Raw genomic sequence first — 14442 nt, 5'->3', positions numbered from 1 at the left:
ACAACCATAAAATCATGTAAGAACATGTATATTAAACCCATTGTTATAATTTATACTGCAGATCAAGCTCAGACCTTGTATCCAGAATGCAAAAAATGGAGTAAAAATGATAAATGTTGGAACAGCTGAGAGTCTAATACAAATTTATGATATGGCTATGTCCTCAGACTTTCAGGGGACAAATTAAATTAAAATGATCCTAGCTTGTGACATTGCTAGTGAGCCAAATATCTAATATTAAGGGATTTGAGTGATCTTATCAATTTAAACAAAGCATCGGGGGAGGGCAAGAATCACTTTATGAGCAAGTACTAAAAGGATTATACTGAAGGGGGAAAAAAGGAAATTGGCTGTAAGTCTGAACATCACAGAGAGGTACAGTGGGTTAAATGAATAAGCAAACTTGGACTCAAATTACCTGCAATGTAAAAGGAAAGCAAGAACTCATTAAGGAAGTGTAGTCAACTTTTCTAGAAGTATATGACTAATTCACTTTCAATACCAAATCTAAAAAAAGTGATACAGTATTAGGTGTAGATTATGTGTGTGATATATTGCATTTATCCTTCCCTTTTTGCTCTTAAAAATATTTGTATTCTAATGAATCTGCCCCGGGACATGATGAAAGGAACCATAATAACCCTACAGTGTGGATCAGAGCTGATGAAGAGTTTGAATATTCATATAGGCATGAAATGACAATAACTTCAGATTTGGAAACATCATTTGTTTTGCTAATCATGTACAAAAAATCAAGTTAACATATAATATCATTAATGAAGTGCTCAGCTGAGCATAAACTATAATTAAAAATAAATACAAATCAAAAAATTCTTTCTAGAATTAGAAATGACAGTATCTCTACCAGCTGGTAATTTATGAGCATGCATAAATCACTCCAACTAACATAAAACACTGCAGAGACCAGAACTTACATTTCCCATTCTTCACAAAGAATATTCTAATGAGTAATTTCTGCTTTGCAAATGATCACTTGTCAGTTTTAGCATCCCATAACTGTCTTTTCATCCACTTCTTCACAGTGCCTGAAGTGAAGCTAAAAATGCCTATTTATGTTTAACAGTCCATTGTAAACTTGTTTCTCCATATAGCTCAGGATAAACTTAATCACTCCAAATTATAAAGTGAAAAAAAACTGGACCTAAATTACAGGGGAAAAATACATTTAATTTAAAACATTATCTTTCATCCATTATTTTAACACATCAAAATGAATGTAATGTTGGTGGACATTTTCACTTATCATTAGGCCAAAAGATATAAATTCTTCAGTTTACACTGCTTACATTGTGTAGTACATCAAGACAACACATTAAGGGATATTGATTCTGTTGATACAAATTATAGTCACAATGCCTTTTTAGGTCTTTAAGGGTTTTCCAATTTAAAGTAATAAAGTACACCCTGGAGATGATTTCTATTTTTAGGAGAAAGGATATTTAACACTCACAAGCCTCTCTCCAAAACTGAATCAAACAGACAGTGCATTCACTATTAAAAGGGAAAATAACTAAATATCAAGGGCCTGAAAGCTATTTCAGACATTAAAAACATTGACAATATAAATCAAATGAATATGAAACAGTCAAATAATAAATACATCTTTAGTCATCTTTTAAACCTAAACCCTAGTCTTTGAAAAAAATATACAAGTGACGCACAAAGTAAAGTCTAACTTTGCTATGAGGGCTAGTATATTAGGGTACGTCTACACTACCCCGCTAGTTTGAACTAGCGGGGTAATGTAGGCATACCGCAATTGCAAATGAAGCCCGGGATTTGAATTTCCCGGGCTTCATTTGCATAAGCGGGGCGCCGCCATTTTTAAATCCCCGCTCGTTCGAACCCCGTGCCGCGCGGCTACACGCGGCACGAACTAGGTAGTTCGAACTAGGCTTCCTAGTTCGAACTACCGTTACTCCTCATTCCACGAGTAGCCGCGTGTAGCCGCGCGGCACGGGGTTCGAACGAGCGGGGATTTAAAAATGGCGGCGCTCCGCTTATGCAAATGAAGCCTGGGAAATTCAAATCCCGGGCTTCATTTGCAATTGCGGTATGCCTACATTACCCTCCTATTTCGAAATAGGAGGGTAGTGTAGACATACCCTTATTGGGTCTAAGGATCTGTGTGTGGCTGAGTGATAAATCAACATTCTGAAGTGAATATAGTTAGGAGTAAATATGATGTAATAACCATTATCATAACCAAATAGAATCACTCTTTTTCTCCTTCTCCTTCTATAAAGCACAAGCCTGGGAGCATCCAACTCTAGATGTTAGGTACATGGTTATCACTCATATTTTAGGTGCTATAAAGAGGAAAATATCAAAAATGCTTTTTGTCAGCCACTGTTTGAAACTGACTAGACTATTTTAACTGCCAGAAGCACTTCATTTCCCCTGTATGTATTTGATGCTTTAGTATAATCATGTCCAAAGTGGCTCTCTTATCTTTACAGCTGGCCATCTGCTTGAAGCATCTGGTAACTGGGTCCCACACCCAAAACTTCACTGTTTCCCTGCTGATTATTTGCCTTGGTAACTGACAAGAAATGCTTTCCAAATACTGACAGAATGATTGTCAAACAAACGTTGAACCTATATAGATGTGTTTAAATTAAAATAAATTATAACTTTCTCAAGTTGTTTGCTGTGTAGTTCTGGGCATGTTGGTCCCAGACCTGAAGATGAGCTCTGTGTAAGCTCAAAAAATTCTTTTTCACTATCAGAAATTGGTTCAGTTACAAATCCACACAATCCACAGTGGCACTGTCTCTGGCATAATTGTTGTGTACCCTTTACTGACAACAACAGAGAAGTCAGTTAAATGGTGAAACATTCATACAGCACAGCAACACTAATATAATACCACAGGCTTAGAGAAGAAAACCAGAGTTACAAATATCTGGAAAAAATCTCTCTTCAAAATATTTCTTGAATATTCTGACTATTTTTCTTTGAACTTCTGAGAAAATAGTTTTGTATAACACTGTTCATGCCTGACTTTCATGCTTAGATAAACATATGTATGCATAAATATTACAAGTTTTATAAGAAAAACTAAAATCCTTTAGGAATCAATAAAGGTAATGTATTACTGACAAAAAATTTCAGTATCATGCATTTGACACATGATATTTAAAGCCGGAGTCACATAAGCTAGTCACATTTCAAATTCATTTTAAAGTTTCCTTTATAATTAGTCCAAATAGATGCAATTCATTAAACAGAGTCTAATCACTACACAGAATTAAAACATTGCAACTGAGCTGCAGAGTACAGAATGAGCATAAATGACTAAATTGCATATCTTGTCCACAATTTATTTCTACTTTAATTAAAGACTATGCTTTTTGACATGTTCCTATCATTTTACATTTCATCTCCATTTAAATACCTCATCTGCCAAATTGTTTTGTACACTTTACGCTGGGGTCATTAAAGAAATGCATGTGACCAAAATCCAGTAAAAGAGATGGTTTTGTAATCCTGAAATAAAGATTTCCCTTGGAAATATCCTTTGAGGAACTCTCCTCTTCTCCCTCCCCATTTTGCTAACCACTCAGACAACTGCCCACCAGATAGAAAGTATGCAATTAATTCTGAAAAGTATAAAAAATAGACCTCTACATAGAAGAAATCTGCAATGATGGAAAAACCAATCCAAGATCTTCCTGGCAATGAACTCACATAGTAGCTTACTATTGTAGTAGTTTGCTAAGTACAGAGGTTCTGAACTTTATTGCAGCGTGACCTCAAAAAAAGTTCCTACATGACCCCAGAAGAGGGGACTGAAGCCTGAGCTCACCTAAGCCCAGCCATACCAGGGGTAAAAGCCAAACCCTGAAACCCACTGCCTCTGGTTGGGGGGCCAGGGCCAAAGCCCTCAAGTTTCAGCCAAAGGATTGTATCACTGAGCCATGCCCCCAAGGACTAAAGCTTTTGTCCTGGGAGGTGGACAAACATATAAAACATTTTAAGCCTTTGGCTTTCCCTCAGGCTTTAGCTTTGGCCTCGAGCTCCAGAAAGTCCAATACCAACCCTGGTGACCCCATTAAAATGGAGTTGCAACCCACTTTCAGGTCCCGACCCATGGCTTGAGAACCACTGTTATAGTAAAAATCAAATACTGTGGCTGGAAGAATGTAGGCAAATGTCCACATAACTAATTACAACTTACCTTGTCCAGCTTTACCAGCCATTAGCAACCTACTTGAAAATAAGTGAAGTAGAGGATGTGCCATATTAAAGCTCCTCAGGTCTTTCAGAGAGGTCTTTTATTAACTGTTTATTCAAGTCATTTGGAATGTTCTTCCAACACAACACATATAGTCACAGTCTCTGAGATATGTCAACATTCAGACACACTGTATGCCTGTCTGCTGTATTTCTAATAAAGGATGCTAATATCATGCTATTCCTACTACTTGAATTACTTTATTTTCTACTGCTATACATTTTATTTACTATAATCCTTTTCAGGACACTACAAGAAGTGAATGGAGATCATTTCTGATCTAGGGTCCTGATATACCACTTCCTTGTTCTAGTTGTATGCCAGTTGATCTACTCCAGCATACAGTAATGGTAAACACACTCATGATTCAGATCCAACAGAAAAGAAACTGTAGGCATCAACAGCAAATTCCAACATATGTATTTTCCAGGCACCATCTTTATTTTTAGATAAAACAAAATCTAAATTGCATGAGCTGTCCACAGGTATAACATATTTTTTTCTGATGCAAGAATTCCTCTGATTGTTTTAAAATGAGAGAGTTTATCCTGTTTGAGTCACATATAAAACATTTTAAGCCTTTGGCTTTCCCTCAGGCAAAATCTAGGCCAGGAAAGGAATGATAAAGAAAGAAGTTTAAGTAAGAGGGTCAAAAAGTAAGAATAAACATATATGCTGACGTAACTATTCTCCCAGTGTATATCACTTGCAGTGTATATCAATCTGCTAAATCCAAAGGGTTTTCCTGTCTTCTTTGCACCTCACAATTTAAGTAGTTGCTGAACACTGGAAACTCTAGTTTCACAGATGAACCATTTGAAGATAGGATGTGGAATTTACCAGCTTTTAACAAAAAACAAACAAAAAAGAATAACCACAGCTAAAACTGTCAGATATGACTAATGATTTGGGGTATCCCAGTATTGGGATGTCTCACTAACGACACCTGAATGAAGCCTGATTTTCAGAAGATGTTGAGAACCCAGTGTCTGAAAAGCAGGCCCTTCTAAGAAATGTCAAATTGGACATCTCAAAATTGAGATTCAGTACTCAGAATTAATGGCCACTTTTGAAAATCCTGACCCAGATTTTCCAAGTGAGAACATGTAATAGTCTCTTTCTCCTCAACTATTAGGGAAAAGAAGCAGGCTTCTACATAAACTATCTAAGGTCCCACCCAGGAGAAGGAAAGAAAGCAAGACAATGAATTTAGGTTAAAATCCATTTTACCTTCTTCACAAAGCTAAGTGAACTGAACTTTAAGTAGCTGAAGCACAAGGACTAAACAGGTGAAATCCATTCCCTATCCCAGGTCTATTATAAAATATATGTTGGAATAAAACATCTTTTGCTGGTTTACCCTGAAACTGCATCACTTGCTCACAACTCATGGCAAAAATCCCTGTTCCATTCTGTATGTTCACATCACATTCTTGCACCACATAGAATTCTTCAAATGTGTCAAATAAATAGGAATTTTAATTGTAAATTAGAGCTTTGCTTCTTATTAGCTCTCTTGTCTGAATGTTTCTTATAATATTAATAACAAGAAATAGATCCAAAGAAAGTGTATGCTCTGTGTTGAAAAGAAAAATATGGAAGAGGCACATACTCTCAGCAATTGGATATGTGCCAAATTCCATCTATTATAGATATGTGCAACTTTTCAACTTATTAGAAAAATAACATTTTGCTTAGTGCTGTAATTATAATAAAGAGGGATATACAATCTTTCCTTCCCTTGTTTCTGGTTTAGTGACATATTCAGAATTATTGTCTGGTGAAACCGCTGAAAATGGTTGCAATGGCAGGAATTGAGAAATGCTTCTTTTCAATGGACATATCTGAAAAGTAGCTTTGTATGAACAGCTATGTTTTGAAAATGCTTGCCACCTCAACATTTGTCCCTGTGAAATGAAATGTTTGCCTTATTGCCAAGAGGGCATATTACAGTGTAACCAATGTGTTTTACTTTTTATCACTGTCTCTCTATGTGTTGAAGTGGAAAAGAAAGATTGCCAAAGCCTGACGTGCTTCTTCCCCATCCTGACTTGGTTCTTAGCTGTCTTGTGCTTCAGTGACAAAAAAATGATTCTCAGTTGATCCAGACTCTTAATGTCTCCCAGCTCAAATAATGGTAATGTCCCCTTGTGAATCAATGACAGAAAGTGAAACAAACCTAATTAAGGCTTACCAATCACTGCCCACAGGACAGATCATTAGTTGGAAAAGGATCACACGCTTTGAAAGAATACAGAACGTATTTCTTTCAAAAGCAACCAATATCACTATAATATCTAATGAGTCTAGGTGGCTTTCAGCCAGAAAAATTCAGTGCTAAAGGACTTCCAAAAAGTGTAAGAAACCTGCCCATAAAGATTTGGAACAGGTTCAAGTTAGAATCCTAAGTAAATAAAGACAGTATTAAAATTATAACAATACTTAGAGGTTTAAGCAATTAGCAGCACACTCAGAGCCATTGTGTTGGATTCTATTATGCCTATTGAATGAAATGTTGTGTACACACTAAGGGTACACCTACACTGTGGGCTAAAGTTGAGTTAAGATATGTAACTTCAACTAATTAATTAATTGTGTAGCTGAAGCACCTTAACTCGGCTTTTGGCACTGTCTACATAGCAGGAAGTCGAAGGAAAAACACTCTTTCTTCAACTTCCCTAACACCTTGAGAAAAGACGATTACAGGAGTCAGGGTAAGAAGCCTGTTATTTGGGCTTGCTGTGTAGACAGACACTCTGTTATTTCGAAATAACATGCATTATTTCAAAATAAGCGTGCATTCTTATAGCCATGGGAATAGTAACTGATTGCTCCATTCACTTGTTTTGAGCAATCTTTGTAACGAAAGACATGAGAGATCTTCACTAGCTCAAAAAAAGCTACCAAATTCCTACTTAATAGACGTGTGTAATTTATCATTTACATGAAATGCTGATGAAAGAGTACTACTTAAATAAGAGCATTTTTAAAGAAACGTAGCAAATGTCATACACATTTCTCAAGGGAATAGGATAAGTTCCCTTTCCCATTCTGTTTCCCTTTGTATTTCTTATTTCTACTTTTAAAATTATAAATTTAAATTGTATCCATTTGTATTAGGGCCAAATCCAAAAGTTTTCACAGTTTTTATTCAGTACTTATTCAGGAAAAACTCCTTGAAATAGGACTTGTGTGAATACCACTGAATAAAACTAAGCAATGCCTTGTGGAGAATTCTCTCTAACATTCCAGACTGGGTCACGCAAAGAACTGAATTATCAAATCTTTCAGCTTCAAAAAATTAGAAATAATTTATATAAATATGGTAATTTTAAGTAGGAAAATTTGGGAGTGGAATCTTTATTTAAAAAAGAAATTCTATTATTGGTAATGTTTAATGGAGACATGAAGTTCAAGGTGTCCAAGAGACTTTGACCTTACAAAAAGATTTTACCTTAGAATAAAATCATCTGCATAGCTAAATCTGTATTAAGCAGGAAGTGCCTAGTTCTGCTACAGCAAGAAAATGACAAGCCTGATAATTCCCCAGCTGACAGGCAGTAGTGCTAGATTATCTCTTTGCCAGAGGCATATTAGTTTTCACAAGAAATCTCCCATATACCTGGGTATCTATTTTCATAGTTCATCCAATACTGCATATGCAGTAGAAATGTTGAGTAGGTACGTGAAGCATAAATAATTACTTTCTCACTCATACACATACATGCATACAAACACACAATGATGTTTTGCATATAATATTAAAGAGGTTGCACTTATTTTATCATTAAAAATGAAGCCTTACAGAATTAAGAGTTTACTTTTCAATATACACATTTAATTCAACAAGGCTTCATTTATAAAGGAAAATGAAATTAATGGTTAGAAAATAATCACACTCAGCCCCCATCTCCTCCCCCCCTCAAATAAATACAACTAGTTCGATAGTTTTAAAACTTTTTTTCTCATGACCGAGTTGAAGAAAATTGCCATGACCCAACATAAGTTGACTAGTTGTAGGCTCTGGGGTGCACTTGAGGATGAGAGCTTTCGGGTATAGGAGGGGGCTCCGGCTTTTGGAGGCTCAGGCCTAGGGTAGACGGGGCTTACCTCAAAAGGTTCCCAGAGAGCAGTTAAGTGGGGGTGCTAAGGTAGGCTTTTCTTGCCTCTTCTGGCACCACAGACCATGCTACTCCCCAGAAGCAGCCAGCAGCAGGTTCCCAGCCAATGGGAGTGCGGAGTGAGTGCTCAGGGAAAGGGCAGAGTGTGGAGCCCTGTGTGCTCCCCTCTCCCAACCTAAGAACCAGGTGTTCTAGGGCATTTCTAGGGCAAATCACAGTCTGTGGTGCTAGGATAAGCAGGTAGAACCCCTACTGGTCACCTGATCCCCTTGCAGTAACAAGACCCAGTGCCTGACATTCCATGACCCATTACTGGGAATCCAGAAATTTCTTGCTCTCCCATTCACTACGCTACTGTGAAGTCATACATAAAAATGTAATTACATTAAAGAAACCCCACTAACCTGACATACAGCTTACAACCCAAACACCCCTCTAGCCTTATTATGTATATTGTCTATTTCCTTTCTCCTCCCTTCCTCCTCCCATCAACTGAACATCTTCTCTTCACAAGCTTAATCAAGGTTCAATCCTGCAAAAGTATATACATAGTCTTAGCTTGATGCATACAAATAACCCATCCAAAATCAAGCTGACTACTCATGTATTCAAAGCAAAGTATGAATCTAAGTCTTTGCAGGAGCTAGATGTCCATCAGAAACCTCTTTGGAGTATTGACCATGTCCTTATACATTATGATCCTGATTGTGCAAACCCTTAAGTTAACAGGGCTGCTTATGTGCACAGGCTTGCTGATGTGTGTGTGTGTGGGGGGGGGGGGGGACAGAGAGGGGTGGAGGGCAAAGTAGGCAACTGCCCCAAGGCCCAGTATTTCAAAAGGGCCTGGGGCTGCTGGCAGCTGCTACTGCCACTGCAGTAGCTGGAACCCTGGGCCCTTTAACTGACCATTGGAGAAATTGCCAGGGATATTTTCAAAGCTGTCTAAAGTGTAACATTATTTAAAAAACAAACAAAGAAACAAACAAAAAACCCACTGCCACATGCTTTTTAAATGAACCCTGAATCTGCTAAGGCTGAGTTTTGTGGTTAAGGCTCAGGGCTAAGAGTAAGGTGTTTTAAGTATTTTACTCTGCGACAGGTGTCCCAATGGACTTTGGTTTCAATGTCCTCTACTGTACAATAAGAATAACAAAATTTATCCTAAAATTTTGGAAGTCTGAACTGATGTCTGCAAAAAGTATAAGGATCCTCAGGTAAAGATTTTACCTATGCCAAATGAAAAGTATTCACATTTATAATAATAAAAAAGAGGTTTTTGTTTTCCCATTTGAATAGGGGTTGAGTTTTTTCTAAAAGTCTAAGGCCATGTCCACACTAGGAAACTATTTCGAAATTACTAACTTTGGCTTAAAAACCCCCGATTTAACAAATTTGAACTGGTGTGTCCTCACTACGGGAAAGCATCGAAATTAGTCCAAGGCAAGCTCCGTTAATGTAAACATGCTATTGCAGACTTAGAGCCCCAGGAAACATTCTGGGAAGCTGCAGGAGGCCTCCTGATGGTCAATAAATTTGAATTAGCTGCACTGGAGCATCCACACTACTGTTGTTTCAAAATTACTATTTTAGAATTAGCGTTACTCGTCATGAAAAGCAGGAGTACAGAGTTCAAATTCCACAGCCCCTTATTTAGAAATAATGGGCTTGGTAGTGTGGATGCCCAGGTTATATATTCAAATGGGGAGGTTATTTTGGAATAAGATCCTAGTTTAGAATAGGACTAAGTGAGTTATCCACAACACCGACTGAATTCCAATGAGAGTTGGGCATCTAACTCATTTTGGCTGAGAGTTTCAAAGGAGACTGAGTAGTTTGTCCAACTCATTAAATCTCCATGAAAGCTGGGTGCCATGCTCACTTAGGCTCCTTCGACATCTGCAGCCATGATATTCCTAAATAAAGCAGCTGGTTCTCCTTTGCCTTTTTAACCCCAGTAAAGAGCAATTAACTATCTAATGCAAAAAGTTCAAATAAGCTATTAGGAAAAAGATTATTTTACTGGATGCTTGCTTGGCCTGAGTACTAGGATGAGTGCATATTTTTAAAAGCAACTGTAAATTGTTACTAAATGAATCAAACATGTTTAAAACTTTCTTAGACAGACCAAGGGGAAGTGGTACCTGAATTTATACTCTTCACTGATTCACAACAAAGAAACTAGTCCTTGGGTCATCCCCCACACAAGTTTTTAGAAATCAATCCATTTGTGTCAAACTCTGGTGGAGCAATGTCAATTAGATTCCCTGCAATTAGTATACAAGTGATATAGCTGTTTGTTACTACATGTAGAACAAAGAAACAAATGCTGAAACACATCTGGTTGATAGAAATGCTGATATGTCAATGGAAATGAAGCCAGATGGGTTTCATTCTAAAGCTCTTTCCTTCCACAAACACAATAGTGCTAAATATGGCAACCTAGAACAAGTATGTAAATACATCTTTGAGAAAATATTTCAAGGTACAGTTTGTAAAAGTCAATTTTAACAAAAGTATGTCAAACATGCAGCCCACAAAATTAATTTGTGGTCCTCAACTCTCAGTACTGTATTATCAACTACTGCTTATAATATGGTACTTTTTTAAAGTTAAAGATTATTATAAATGGAAAAAGTGCTTCAAGTTGTTTTGCCACCACAGGCAAAAAAAAAAAAAGCAGTTAAAAGCAGTTCAGTGGTACTGATTATCAGCTTTGTTTATTAGGACAAAAGACTTATAATGAGCCACTGGTTAAGATGTCAGCATCTGTGAAGAGTACTTGGAATCCATCTGCAAACAGTATGCACAGAGTTACATTACATAATATAATGAAGTATGATCCCAAAGTTATTAATTACAAATTTTTTATTTTTACTTTGGTCTGGGTCATTTTTATGCATCAATGAGAAAACCAAGAGTAGTGATAGTTAGATCTTTGGAGTATACCACAGCAAAGGACCTTGTAAAACACAATGCTTAGTGATACCTTATCATATGCGGGCAGATATTTTCCAAGAAGCACATAAACAGAGAAAAACTGCCATTGTCAAGTGGTGCATTTACCAATGGTAATTTAGCAAGCAACATAATGGCTACACACTATAAGATGTGCACTCATAAAATGAATTTGGCAAGGTTGGAGAGGAATTACATCAAGCATTAGGAAAAAGTTCAAAATGCCAGGACACATGCCAGCTGGAAGACTTCTTTGGCTTCAAAAATAATGTTTAGATTTAACCAACTCTTCTGAGATAATTATCTGGTAAAACTTCGAAATAAAAGTCTGACTCTTTCCTTTTGAAAGGGACAATGGTTTGTTAAAAGGCTGCCAGTGCCACTCTGTGCTCTTCATTCATACTAACCCCTAGAATATGAGAAAAGGGCAATGAAAGTCACCGGGGGTAGGGAAGATTGAAAGAGCATCCAATTGCTCCTTTCTGATTTTTCCTGACAACCCCAAATTTAACTGCATTTTTTTTTTTTGCTTGTGGTGGCAAAACAACTTAAAGAACTCTTTCCATTTATAAAAAGCGGGGGGGGGGGGGGGGGCTTGTAAGAAGATGTGCAAGTGTGGCATGAACGAGGATCAGTATGACAACATGTCTACAGAAATGACACTGATGATGATTTGATGAATAAATGTTTTTAGTCCTACAAGGCTAACTTCCTGAAGATTCCCAAAGATCGGTGTCATTTTTTAATGTAGGCAATGCAGCCCTATGTTAGAATATAATTAAAAGCATTCACTTTTAAACATTTTCTCCAATATACATCTACATACTTGTTCTAGGTTTATCACATTGGATAGCATAGTGCTTGTAGAAAAAAAATGACTTCTAATAACACCCGATTTAGCACATTTCTGACACTGTAAGATGAAAATTTCTATGAGCCGGAAGACCTGGACACAGAGGATAGCAACACTCCCTGCTGTGCCACAACGAGTGACACCTTTGAAATTATGATTTGGTAGATTGTTGTGAATGAAATGGTATCTCACTTACATCTTTCTGTCACTAACTTGCCCACAGAATGAGATTTTATTATTTTATGCTACCAAACTATGAATTATTATGGTGATGATTTGCCTAAGCAGTTAGTGTGCCACAGCAGGGTCCAAATGGAGACTTAATGTGTAGCATACCATTGTACTGTATATTTAACTTCCCAGCATTTTACATGTTAACTTCTATTATATAAACCCATAGTTACAAGAATGAACTGACATACATTTATTTCTTTATAAATATAAAGTTTGTCTCATTTCAAGAAACGAAGGAACAGATTCTGGTTTTATTATCTTATTTTATGCCTGTGCTTATTTCAATTTCACGATGAACTGGATCATTGCCATAAAAATGTATGCTAAAACTCCAAAGCAGCAGACTGTTTTCGGTAGAAACAAGTAGTCCTCTTGCACCTTAGAGACTAACAAAATATGTATAGTATCATGAGTTTTTGTGGGCAAAACTTGAATGGAGAAAAAAGGGGGACTCTCAGAATTTATAAAAGAAAAAGAAGGGAGAAAAAAATGTGCCTGTCAATTGTAGTGCCAGTGCTAATGAAGCTGAGTGACTGCAAGCATCCTGTACTTAGCTTGTTTTCTGTATTGTTTTCTGTAGGTTTAGCTCACACATTTTCTGTTAATTTCATTGATATAATTCTTATAAAGATAAGTGCTAAAAAAGCTTTACATGTATACAAAGAGTAAATCACAAAAACTTGTCAAATATCTTAGATAATTGATGATTAATTGCAGTTATTTAACTTTGGTATTTACAATAATAAAGGTACAGGTTGACCCTCTCTCAACCTGGACACTCTGGTCTGGATGTTCCAGGACCAGAGTGTCCCAGTGGAAGACTGGAGGCTGGGAGCCCTGCTTCAGGGCTGTAGCCCTGCCCTGTGGTGGTGAAACTGGGAGGCTGACAACAGGGCTGCTGCCCAGTGGCAAAGTTATCTAGGAGACTGGGAGGCAGTGGCACAGCAAAGAGCTCGGCAACCCTGCTGCCATCCAGCGGAGCTGCCCAGCGGGGCTGTCCCAAAGGCCGGGAGTCCGGGAGTAGGGCTGTCTGGCAGCTGGGCTGCACAGTGAAGCAAGAAGACCTGTGAACAGAGGGGCTGGCAGCAGGGAGGGAGCAAGCAGGGGAGACTGGGAGCCAGGCCTTGGCTGAGGAGGTCCTTCTCTGGTCCAGCAAAACATCTTATCTCGGCTCAGTTAGGTACCAAGAATGTAGGACCAAGGAGATCCCTTATGCTGGAGTAAGCATGAGGAAGTTGAAGAGAATGCTGAAGATACTAAAGTAATCTTTTCAGATTTATCTAAATAAAACTGACAATTTTACAAGGGCCACAACTGAACCACACAAAAAAAATCAAGCAACCTATATTGTTAATGCAAGCAACTAAAATTATATACAATACAGAATGGATAAGATGTAAAATTCATATAAGAAACAGAAAACAAATAATTTAAAAAAAGGAGAATAAAGGCAGAAACTTAGATCTTAAATACGTGGACTGGACACAAGCTAATAGGCTTTCCTTTTAAAGCAGGAAAAGGAAAGAATAAAAACCCACCAATATGCCTCTTTTGCTTACTTCAGCAATTTTAATTTGAGATAACTACTATATGTTCGGCAGTGATAAAAGCTATCTGTAACACGTAAGCCCATTTTTATAGATAAGAACGTGGTGCCAACAAATGCAGGGAAAAGAGCCAAATCAGATGCTAGTTCTGACTTTGTATGTTTTACATCTCAGAAGGCAGGAACCTTTTGCCAAGTGTGTTCTGTTTCTGTCCGTCCATACCAGTGACATTTCAAAATGCATTTATCAATATCAGTGAAACATTGACCTTATCTTGGTGTTTGTAAACTATGGCACTGTGAATTTTAATACTAGAAGTAAAAGACAAAGGGAAAAATAAAGTATTGTTGATTACAGGGACAGACACTGACTGCTATTTTAAAATAAATGTGGGAGTGTGTGTCCCATTTTATGCAGGAAGACATCAAAACTTTCTCAGAATTTAGTTTTGAATTTGCTCAAAGCAGTTTCTTT

The 14442-nt window shown here is 37.3% G+C and overlaps 2 protein-coding genes across 8 annotated transcripts in view; one reads left to right on the top strand and one right to left on the bottom strand.

The window, feature by feature from the left end:
- Positions 1 to 14442, bottom strand: part of IMMP2L (inner mitochondrial membrane peptidase subunit 2) — a 779606-nt gene that overhangs the window by 389547 nt on the left and 375617 nt on the right. The gene's annotated exons all lie outside the window — the stretch shown is intronic.
- Positions 1 to 14442, top strand: part of LRRN3 (leucine rich repeat neuronal 3) — a 55291-nt gene that overhangs the window by 30217 nt on the left and 10632 nt on the right. The window lies entirely within an intron of this gene.

This window comes from Pelodiscus sinensis, chromosome 1 (assembly GCF_052426305.1).
Source record: "Pelodiscus sinensis isolate ZL-2025 chromosome 1, ASM5242630v1, whole genome shotgun sequence".
NCBI classification, from domain to species: Eukaryota; Metazoa; Chordata; order Testudines; family Trionychidae; genus Pelodiscus; species Pelodiscus sinensis.
Note: the sequence above shows the minus strand (reverse complement) of the source record. Positions and strands in the feature narration are given on the sequence as shown.